Source organism: Primulina huaijiensis, chromosome 10 (assembly GCF_012295235.1).
Source record: "Primulina huaijiensis isolate GDHJ02 chromosome 10, ASM1229523v2, whole genome shotgun sequence".
Taxonomy (NCBI): domain Eukaryota; kingdom Viridiplantae; phylum Streptophyta; class Magnoliopsida; order Lamiales; family Gesneriaceae; genus Primulina; species Primulina huaijiensis.
In genome coordinates this window covers 15,089,801-15,101,892 of record NC_133315.1, presented here as the reverse complement: position 1 = coordinate 15,101,892, position 12,092 = coordinate 15,089,801, and the positions used below count along the sequence as shown (strand labels likewise).

Genomic DNA, 12,092 nt, shown 5'->3' with positions numbered 1-12,092 from the left:
CAAAGAGATTGAGAAGGTTTTATTAAACTTTTTTTTTAGTAAAGAATGAATTTCATTTTTACATAATTCTAAATATTCAGAATTCATTTGACAAAGACGAGCCTTGATAAAATATTTTTTTCCGCAAAATTCTCTTCATATGGAAGATAAATAATATGTTTCTTACGATTCTAAAAAGTATTTAGAAGATCATTACATATTTCTAATGAAAATTTGTTATAAATATGTAATGACCCGATTTAATTAGATGTTATTTGACGATAATTAATATTAATTATTTTAAATAGAGGAATGTAAAATAATTAAGCCAAATAATTAAATTGTGTGTTTAAAACATGTATTAGAAAATATCGATTGATAGACGATATTAAAATGCATATGTAAATTTTATGGCACATGAGAGTTGAAATAAAATAGATCGGGTCAAGTTTCGAACCCAAAAGAAGAAAAGATAAACACACACATATAAAATATATATATATATATTAAATAAAATACACATCACCATCATCCGAAATGTTCCATCTCTCTCTAGAGACCCAAAAACTCTATTGTGAAAGCTTCAAACCACCGTGCAACCTTTGACCGTCGATTGTTGTCACACCGGTCGCCGAAAAATTAAAGTAAATATATGGTTGGAAAGCTCCCGACGAGAGCTACGTTTTGGTACCCATATTGAAGTGTTTCTCGACACTTTTCGGAAAATCGCCGCCCCTTTGTTCGTTGAATTGTCGCCGTACGTCGCCGGAGTTCGGAAATTGATTGAGAGCTTTTGTTCTTTGAATCATAAGCTTCGTTTTGATATATATATTGAGGTATAAATTATGATTCCAGAAATTGGTTAAGGATTGCTCCATTTTTTGTTAATATTGATATTGGTTATATTTTTGGGTGTAGGTACAAACTTTGAGTTGATTCGAGGTATCGAAAAATTTCAGAATATTTAATTAGATATTTTCGAATTAATGAGGCTATAAATCGAGTTTCAGCTAGTTCGATGCTTTGCGACGAATTAAAATAGAAATAATTGATTTTAGGCATTTTAGTTGAATATTGAAATTTTAGAAATTTAAAATGCCTAAATTGTTGGAATTGTATTTTTAGTGAATTTAAATGGTTCTAGAATTTTTATATGATAATAAGACCATTTAAATTAATATTCAGGTGAATTGTCTGACTTGGCATTTCCAGGACTTTCTTGAGGATTTAAGTTACTGGTAAATTAGTTGAGGTACGTAGAGATCAGTTATTTTCACGACGTCTGACAGAGACATCTGATGATCATGTGTATGATTTATGTGCTATTTGTTGATTTATGTGATATTATATGCTGACTCGCATATTATCAGTTGGTAATTGATGTGCAAAATAAAACAAAATATTTTTTTTGTTCACACACATTTTATTTTAGTTAGACGCATTAATATCACTGAACATATCATATTGAGCCTATCTGTTGTTGAGATCCAGTTATATTTCGGTTGAGATCCGTTATATATATGATATGATATGGTGTTCTGGAGATGTTTGGCTACCTTGATTCGGTCAGGCTTAGGTAGTTGCTGGCTTCGAGGCTGGGCCATATCCCAGGTACGGTCCGCTGAGTCGTGGACCAGCTCGAGCATATATGTATGATTGTTGATATCGATCATTTGATTCCTGATATCTTGCACCTATACATGCATTGCATTCATGCATGGCATCATTGCATTTCTATGTAATATATCGTGGTTTCTTGATATCTCGTACTAGGGTTTCTGACCCCGAGAGGGGGATGTCGTGTATTTTGTGTGTGGACATGACAGGTGGTACATGTGGTTCGACCTCAGGTGCTCGAGAGGAAGGCTCAGGAAGTACCAGAGCTCCTTGAGAGTGGGTTCAGTTGTATTTAGGTACTGCGCGGTGTTGCTGTCTCCCATATACTATATGTCTATATTTGGAGGATTTTATTATGGTATTATCGAGCCTTGTCGGTTGTATGATATTTTGGTTTGTATATGTCATGATTGTGTGTCTGGCTAACACATGTTTGTGTTGTTGTGTTTATTGAGGGCATATGTTGTTTATTTTGAGTATTTGATTTTCTGGTATGTCCTATTTATAGGAAGATCATGCCGAAATTTTTATAGGCAAAAACGCAAATTTTTAACTTATTTTCCGCTGTTTACTGATTAATCATGATTGCATGTTAATAAATTGTGATTAGGATAACGGGCCCTCACAGTTGATATCAAAGCGTAGACTGGGATACGCTCGTACTAGAGTTAGTACACTCGAGGTTAGGCATAAGAAATTTGTACGTATATGTTTGATTATTTGAAATTACTTGTTCTTGCCTGGTGTGAATTATATGTTAGTATCTTAGGGATATGACATGTAGACTATACATTGCAGTTTTATTTCGGTGCTTTGGATTATATTGAGGTTATTGAATATTTTCTGAATTTAACCTTAAATTCTGTAGAATGGCAACTAGAGGAAATAAAGGGAAAGGAAAAGAAGTGGCTCAGGAGTCCGGGGCACAGAATATCGGAGGAAATGACAGAGTTCCTCGAGGTAAGCGCGGTCGTCCTGCTGCAGAGGTAGCCAATAAAGCTGATGCAGAGGTAGAACAATTGGTGCACAGAGTTGATGAAATGGAATTGGCTGTAGCTCGATTTCAGAATATGCATCCTGCAAAATTCTTTGGGAATGAAGGAAGTGATCGAGCAGAAGGATGTCTGAAACACATGGAATTCCTGTTTAACACAGTACATTATGATTATGATAGAAGGTTAACTATGGCAGTTCTCCAACTATGGGATCGTGCATAGCGTTGGTGGGAGGCTACTACCAATGTACTGCAGCAAACAGGTACTCAGATCACTTGGGAGATGTTTCGTGCTAAATTTCTCCAAGAATATGCTCCACCATCCTACTACTCAGCCAGAGAATCGGAATTTCATCGACTAGTTCAGGGCAATATGTCTGTTGAAGAATATGTTCGACAACTTTCAGCTCTTCTCACTTATGTACCACATGTGGCTGTCAGTGAAAAAGGGAAAATTTCAAAATTTTTGGAAGGACTGGACTTTCAAATACATGCTATGATTATGGCTGGGTCGCCTACAACTTATGCAGAAGTTGTAGACAAGGCGATTGGAATTGAAGCTGGATTGAAAAGAGGAAAACAACCATAGGCTCCACCAATGCCTAGTGGTGGTTCCTATTTTTCAGCAGGTACACCATCTTTTCCATCTCAACAGTCATACCAACAACAAAAGCAAAAATAATTCAGACCAAAAGGAAAACAATTTAAAAAGAAATATCAGTCCAGTTCCTCTAGTTCGAGCAGTTCACAAAGTGCGACAAGTGGACAGCACCCCATGATTTTCTGTGATAGATGTGGGGGTAGACACCCTACTGCGCAGTGTAGCGGAGTACAGGGCTCATGTCATAATTGTGGGCATCCAGGGCATTATGCCAGAGTTTGTCCGAGCCGTGCACAGGGACAAATGCAGCCACAGTAGTTGCATTATGCCAGAGTTAGTTTTCCAGGTGGCTCATCTCAACGACCATTTGCTCCTGCACCATCCTACCAGCAGTCTAGTTACTCACAGGTCAGGGATAATGTGCCACAGTCTTTTTTGGGTCCCCAACAAGCCCGAGTATATGCTTTGACCGAGTATCAAGCTAGAGAGGCTCCAGGCGAGGTGATCGCAGGTACTTGCCTTATTTACGATCATATATTGCACGAGTGTTATTTGATACTGGAGCATCTCATTCATTCATTAGCATCGACTTGATGCCGGGTACTGCACCGATCTCTATAGCGCCGTACAGAATGGCTCCTGCAGAATTGAAAAAATTGAAAGAGCAGTTACAGGATTTACTCGAAAAAGGTTATATACACCCTAGTATGTCACCCTGGGGAGCACCTGTACTGTTCGTAAAGAAGAAAGATGGTTCTATGAGAATGTGCATTGATTATAGACAGCTCAATCGAGTCACTGTTAAAAATAAATACCCTCTGCCTCGAATTAATGATTTGTTTGATCAGCTTCAAGGAAATTCTGTTTATTCGAAGATTGATCTTCGCTCAAGATACCATCAACTTCGGGTTAGAGAAGAAGATGTTCCTAAAACAACTTTTAGAACTAGATATGGGCATTATGAATTTCTAGTAATGCCATTCGGTTTAACAAATGCACCAGCAGTGTTTATTGATCTGATGAATAGAGTATTCAGAAATTTTCTGGATAAGTTTGTTATTGTCTTTATTGACGATATACTGGTGTGTTCGAGATCAAAGCGGGAACATAAGGAGCATTTACGATTGGTTCTTCAAATACTTCGGGATTCTCAATTATATGCTAAGTTGTCGAAGTGTGAATTTTGGATAGATAGCGTGATATTCTTGGGTCACGTGATATCAGCCCAAGGTATATCTGTATATCCGAGTAAAGTTGAAGCAGTCTTGAATTGGGCTAGACCAACCAATATACCGGAGATTCGAAGTTTTATGGGATTGGCCGGCTATTACAGACGATTCATTGAAGGATTTTCACAGATTGCCCGACCTATTACCCAACTGACCAAGAAAGATGCAAGATTTATTTGGTCAGATCAATGTTAAAAGAGTTTTCTTACATTGAAAGAGAAGCTGACCACAGCACCAGTGTTGGCATTGCCATCTGGATCAGTTGGATTTGTGGTTTGTACCGATGCATCATTGAGAGGTTTGGGATGTGTTCAATTGCATCATGGAAAAGTTATTGCCTATGCTTCAAGGCAATTGAAAACACATGAATCCCGATATCCTGCTCATGATCTTGAACTAGCAGCATTGTTTTTGCTTTAAAAGTTTGGCGACATTATTTATATGGTGTGCAGTTTATTTTCTACTCAGATCATAAGAGTTTGAAATATCTGTTTACTCAATCAGAACTGAATATGAGGCAGAGACGATGGTTAGATTTACTGAAGAATTTCGACTGTGAAATACAGTATCGGGCAGGAAAAATGAATCAGGTTGCAGATGCATTAAGCCAGAAGTATCAGAATGTTATGATAGCATCGATCCCTGTCTGGCAGAATTATGATGATTTATGTACTTCTGGATGGAATTTTCAGCCGAAAGGCAATCATTTTATTGTTTTTGCTTTGCAATTTGAGCCGAAGATTATTTCGAAGATCAAGAAAGCTCAAAAAAATGATCCACAGGTTCAGAAATCAAAAGACTTGGTTTTGTCTGATAACCTAGATAAATACAATATCTCATCATATGGTTGTTTACGCATGAATAACAGGTAAGTGGTACCAAATGTCACAGGATTGAGAGAGACATTACTTCAAGAAGCGCATTGTAGCCGTCATAGTTTTCATCCTGGTACCCATAGAATGTACCACATAATGAAGCCATATTTCTGGTGGGATGCTATGAAAAGAGATATTTCTGACTTTGTAGTGAGATGTTTGACATGCCAGCAGGTTAAAGCTGAGAGAATGAAACCTGGAGGTATGTTACATAGTTTAGAAATACCACAATGGAACTGAGAACATATTGCGATGGACTTCGTGACTCACTTGCCTAGATCAAACAGAGGTTGTGATGCAATTTGGGTGATAGTCGACAGATTGTCTAAATCAGCACACTTTATTCCATACTGAAACGTCCTGCCATTTTTATTGCTTTAAAAGTACTAGAATTTTTTTTCCCTAAATTTCGACCACTCACTTAAACTCCATGAAAATATTTTACCCTTTTAAAATAAAATACCAACCATCTAGCATTTTTAGAAATCAATGAAATATTCATAAAAATGAAATCGTCAATTTGTTTTACCAAACCTAAAAAGCGCTAATTTGAAAAGAATAGCTCATACTAAACCTCTCAAAAAGCATAAATAAATAGTCTTAAAATCTTTAATCATAAATCATGATTCATAAGTCATAAATGCGGAAATAAGTAGAAGCGCAGGTCCTCGGGTTGTGTGCACCTTCAGTCCAGTCAGTTCATCCGTCAAGACCTCCCTCAAACTCACCTGCATCCATCACACCTAGTGAGTCTAAAGACTCAACACACCATAATCTTTATAACAAATAATACATATAAAACCACATGCAACATTGAAAATACTTTTACGTAAAATAACTTTTCATGACATGAAAACATAAACTTTAACTTTTTCCTTTTTCTTAACATGACATGACATAAAACTTTTAACATGATCATGAATATTTTTCTTTTCCATTTCCTTTTTCTTTGTTGAATTCAGATCGTTAATTGTGACTTTCCTGACATGACATGACATGATCGATGGATCCATCTACATATAACCACAGTACTGGGCGGCGGGGGACAACAGTAACACTCTCACCGGTCAACTGGGCCCTTGGCCTATCATGATCGAATAGAAATACGATCGTCGGGGTTCCGTCGGGGGCCTTTTCCCATAAATGGGTTCCCTCTGGGGCCTTTTCCCCTCACGATATTCCCATTCTTACCGTTACCACAAAACCGTTACCACACATCCGAAATGATGAAAATACGATCGTCGGGCTCCCACTGGGACCATAACCCTCACGACATCTCCAACATTATCGAATTAGTCACAATTACTTCACTTCCTTCAACATTTATATTCTCATCACTTTATAAAAAAAATCATGTATAACATAACATTTTGTTTTTGAAACCAAGTATGCAACATGTCTTTTAAATGTCTTCTTTAAATCATAAATAATTCCTTAGACATTTAAAAATCATAATTTAATCATGAACATTTCATAAACATTTCAAAATAATCATAATATGATAAAAATAGCATTTAGGGCACTGCCATGACGTTTACTAATTTTTATGTGTAAAAAGACCGTTTTACCCCTGGACGTAAAATTTCTCGATTTTGACTTTTTCTTAATTTTTTTGACTCTAACATGTCCCAAATAATTATCTAAGCCCACATGAATTTTCTCATATTTTTATTTAGTTTAAATCGATGACTTCTAAATTAATCTTTAAACATAATGTATTACTGCGTTTTAATCCCAAATTAAACCAAACCTTAATATAAAATTTCCAAATTAAAAAATTAGACTTCTAATAATTTTTTAAGATTAAATATAATTTTTCATAATATTATAAAGCTTAAAACTATGCGTTTTAATTAACTCGTTAATTAGCGTTTCGTACGGCGATTAAATCCCGATTAAACCCAAAACTCGTTATTTTGATCCCAAATTTTTAACATAACATTTTTAGGATTTATTCTACCCTTCCAAGTCAAGAGCCACCCCTGTGGACCATTGGGTTCAATTTTAGCTTTATTATTTTCGTTTTTTGACACCTTATCGAACACATCGAGTCATCTCTTAATTTACTCGATCCATGTCCGAGCCACCTTGAACCAACACTTAGCCAACTCACCTAGGGATCCTACTGTGAAAGCCAAGCCCGTAAAACAAGCCCTAGCCTGACCAAAACAATTCTGAAACTTGACCCATGTTCTGTACGTGTGTGTGAGTGTGCTTCCTTGCATGTTTAGGACTCCTAACCCAACTAGGACTCTCCAAGCCGAGCCACCACCAAGCCCACCTAACCCTGACCATCCCTGGACCACTCCCAAACGCAGCCCAGGCTAGCGCAAGCCCTTGAACTCGCGCCTGAAGCGCTGCAAGCTCGCTGCAAGAAGATGCAGAGCTGCGCGCGAGTGCTTCCTTCAAGATCTCTCGAGCCAATGGCCAGCCCAGCCACTCCAGCCCCTAGCTCAACCCATGCCCCTCATCCTAGGACCCTGATGGACCACCTAGCTTGCCTTTAGCCCCGCTGCAGCGAGCCCCTCCCTTTGGCTGCCCCTTACCTGTACGTGCGAGGAGTCCCTACTGCATGGGACTCCTCCAAAGCTGTGCTCCAGGGGCTAGGACCCTTCCTGACCCTTAACCACTCGACCCCTCATGACCTTAACCAAGCCCTGGTCCCAACCAAATCCAAGCCCAGCCACCAAACCCAAAAACCGAGCCAATCAAATCCATGACAGAAAAGTGCTTCCAGCTTGTGTTTGTTCTTGTGTGCAGCGTTTTGGGTGATGTTTTAGGTCCCTAAACTCATGTAAAACAGTACTTGATTGTGTCCTAATCATGGCAGCTCTCTTAAACTCATAAAAACATGGATTTGGAATAAAAAAACACAATTTTAGAACATGTATACATATAGTTACGAAAATAACAATCTCGAGTGCCATGTTTTCCTTCAAAATATGCTTAAACAATTACTATGGTGTGATAGATGTTTGAATGAAAGAATATGGCGTGCCTTTGCGTGTAAAACGCACGAATTATCGTTGACGATTTGAAGAACGACGACGAAGAGATGATGGCTTGTTTTTTCCCTTGAATTTTCGAAAGTTTCCTCTTCAAAACCTTTGTGTGTGCCGTGAGGTTTACGGAAAAAAGGAATTCTGAATTTGTTGGGGAAGGGGCGTGTGTTTTGTATGGGTTATGGGGTGGTTTTAGGCTTTTAATAATCAATTAACCCACTAACAATGGCTTAGGCCCATTAGCAAAGTTAATTAAGTCCAAATAGCCCATTAGTGTTTAATTAAAAATATTTAAAATAATTTTGATTAATAAACTTTGTGATTTTATTAACCGGGTTGCCAAAACGTTCGTATTTTTGTTTAAAAACCAACACCGATAAAAATAACGTCTCGGCGTATAAAATCACCTCAAAACCCTTCATTTTCAAAAATAAGAAAAATCATCACCCATGTTTTAAATAATTAAAAACAATTATTTATTAAAAATATTTTCTATTTTTTTCAGCCCTCGGTCTCCGTTCCTCGATCGCAACTCGAATAACTTTTAAAAATACATTTTAATGCAACAATGCAGAAAGGTATACTTTAAACATATAAAAATGCACAGCATAATTAATTTATGCAATTAAAATAATTTAATTAAAATACAAAGAATTTAATAATTTGTATGCATATGGTTCGCGTGGACCTTTAAATTTTCGGGGCGTTACACATACGATCGTACTTATGCTTATAATAAAATGGCACGATTATATGTGGATAATGTTATTCGATTGCATGAAGTTCCAGTATCTATTGTATCCGATCGAGATCCTAGATTTGCTTCCAAGTTTTGGAGTAATCTTCATAATGCTTTGGGTACTAAGTTGGCAATGAGTACAGCTTATCATCCACAAACAGATGGTCAGACAGAGAGGACTATACAAACTTTGGAGGATATGTTACGATCAGTGGTAATGGATTTTGGTGGAAACTGGCAAGAATCTTTACCATTGGTTGAATTTTCCTACAATAATAGTTTTCAAACAACTATTGGGATGGCACCATTCGAAGCTTTGTATGGTAGAAGGTGTCGATCGTCTGTATGTTGGAATGAGGTTGGAGAAAAACCATTAATACAACCTGGGTTTGTTGAAGAAATGAATGAAAAGATTAATTTGATTAGAAAAAGAATGAAAGCATCTCAGGATCGTCAAGCTAGCTATGCAAATAAAAGACGTAGGCCCTTGGAATTTCAGGTTGGCGATCAAGTCTTCTTGAAAGTGTCACCGTTCCGTGGCACGATGAGATTTGGGCGAAAAGGGAAGTTAGCTCCACGTTATATTGGACCGTATACTATTGTTGAGAGGATCGGTTTATTGGATTATAGATTGGACTTGCCACAGAGTTTGTCTACTATACATGATGTGTTTCATGTATCTATGCTGCGGAAGTATGAGCCGGATCCATCTCATGTTCTGAGGCCCGAGGATGTGGAGTTGGACAGTTCTCTTAGCTATATTGAGTATCCTATACAGATTCTTAATCGAAAGGATAAGCAACTTCGAAATAAAACGATTCCACTGGTTATGGTACAGTGGAGTAGACATGGGACTTAAGAAGCTATATGGGAACTGGAGGCTAAAATGCCTCAAGAATGGCCTCACTTGTTTGAAACAGTCACAAATTATTCCATGTACTCTGACTTTCCTATGTACTATCAGTGGTAGATGTGTGACTAGGTTGTATATAAGATGTGTTGTGTGTTTTGATTTCGAGGACGAAATATTTTGTTAGAGGAGGAGAAATGTAATGACCCGATTTAATTAGATGTTATTTGGCGATAATTAAGATTAATTATTTTAAATGGAAGAATTTAAAATAATTAAGCCAAATAATTAAATTGTGTGTTTAAAACATGTATTAGAAAATATCGGTTTACAAACGATATTAAAATGCATATGTAAATTTTATAGCACATGAGAGTTGAAATAAAATAGACCGGATCAAGTTTCGAACCCAAAAGAAGAAAAGATAAACACACACACATATAATATATATATATATATATATAAACCCGAAAACTCCATTGTGAAAGCTTCAAACCACCGTGCAACCTTTGACCGTCGATTGTGGTCGCACCGGTCGCCGAAAAATTAAAGTAAATATATAGTTGGAAAGCTGTCGACGAGAGCTACGTTCTGGTACCCATATTGAAGTGTTTCTCGACACTTTTCGGAAAACCGCCGCCCCTTTGTTCGTTGAATTGTCGCCGTACGTCGCCGAAGTTCGGAAATTGATTGAGAGCTTTTGTTCTTTGAATCATAAGCTTCGTTTTGATATATATATTGAGGTATAAATTATGATTCCAGAAATTGGTTAAGGATTGCTCCATTTTTTGTTAATATTGATATTGGTTATATTTTTGGGTGTAGGTACAAACTTTGAGTTGATACGAGGTATCGAAAAATTTCAGAATATTTAATTAGATATTTTCGAATTAGTGAGGCTATAAATCGAGTATCAGCTAGTTCGATACTTTGCGACGAATTAAAATAGAAATAATTGATTTTAGGCATTTTAGTTGAATATTGGAATTTTAGAAATTTAAAATGCATAAATTGTTGGAATTGGATTTTTAGTGAATTTAAATGGTTCTGGAATTTTTATATGATAATAAGACCATTTAAATTAATATTCAGGTGAATTGTCTGAGTTGGCATTTCCAGGACTTTCTTGAGGATTTAAGTTACTGGTAAATTAGTTGAGGTACGTAGAGATCAGTTATTTTCACGATGTCTGACCGAGACATCTGATGATCCTGTGTATGATTTATGTGCTATTTGTTGATTTATGTGATATTATATGCTGACTCGCATATTATCAGTTGGTAATTGATGTGCAAAATAAAACAAAATATTTTTTTTGTTCACACACATTTTATTTTAGTTAGACGCATCAATATCACTGAACATATCATATTGAGCCTATCTGTTATTGAGATCCAGTTATATTTCGGTTGAGATCCGTTATATATATGATATGATATGGTGTTCTTGAGATGTTTGGCTACCTTGATTCGGTCCGGCTTATGTAGTTGCTGGCTTCGAGGCTGGGACATATCCCAGGCACGGTCCGCTGAGTCGTGGACCAGCTCGAGCATATATGTATGATTGTTGATATCGATCATTTGATTCCTGATATCTTGCACCTATACATGCATTGCATTCATGCATGGCATCATTGCATTTCTATGTCATATATCGTGGTTTCTTGATGTCTCGAACTGGGGTTTCTGACCCCGAGAGGGGGCTGTCGTGTCTTTTGTGTGTGGACATGACAGGTGGTATAGGTGGTACGACCTCAGGTGCTCGAGAGGAAGGCTCAGGAAGTACCAGAGCTCCTTGAGAGTGGGTTCAGTTGTATTTAGGTACTGTGCGGTGTCGCTGTCTCCCAGATACTATATGTATATATTTGGAGAATTGTATTATGGTATTATCGAGCCTTGTCGGTTCTATGATATTTTGGCTTGTATATGTCATGATTGTGTGTCTGGCTGACACATGTTTATGTTGTTGTGTTTATTGATGGCATATTTTGTTTATTTTGATTATTTGATTTTCTGGTATGTCCTATTTATGGGAAGGTCATGCCGAAATTTTTATACGCTGAAACGCAAATTTTTAACTCATTTTTCGCTGTTTACTGATTAATAATGATTTCATGTTAATAAATTGTGATTAGGATAACGGGCCCTCACAAAATAAATTTAATCTTTTCCTATAATTTAGGATTTTATAATTTATCATCAATACA

At 36.9% G+C, this 12,092-nt stretch overlaps 1 long non-coding RNA gene across 1 annotated transcript; it reads left to right on the top strand.

Moving 5' to 3' along the window:
* The first annotated feature begins 557 nt into the window (after positions 1 to 557).
* On the top strand, positions 558 to 11,819 carry LOC140985783 (uncharacterized). Its single transcript, XR_012176848.1, has 3 exons — positions 558 to 815; positions 898 to 921; positions 10,979 to 11,819. It is a non-coding gene; the product is annotated as an uncharacterized lncRNA (long non-coding RNA).
* The last annotated feature ends 273 nt before the right edge of the window (positions 11,820 to 12,092 follow it).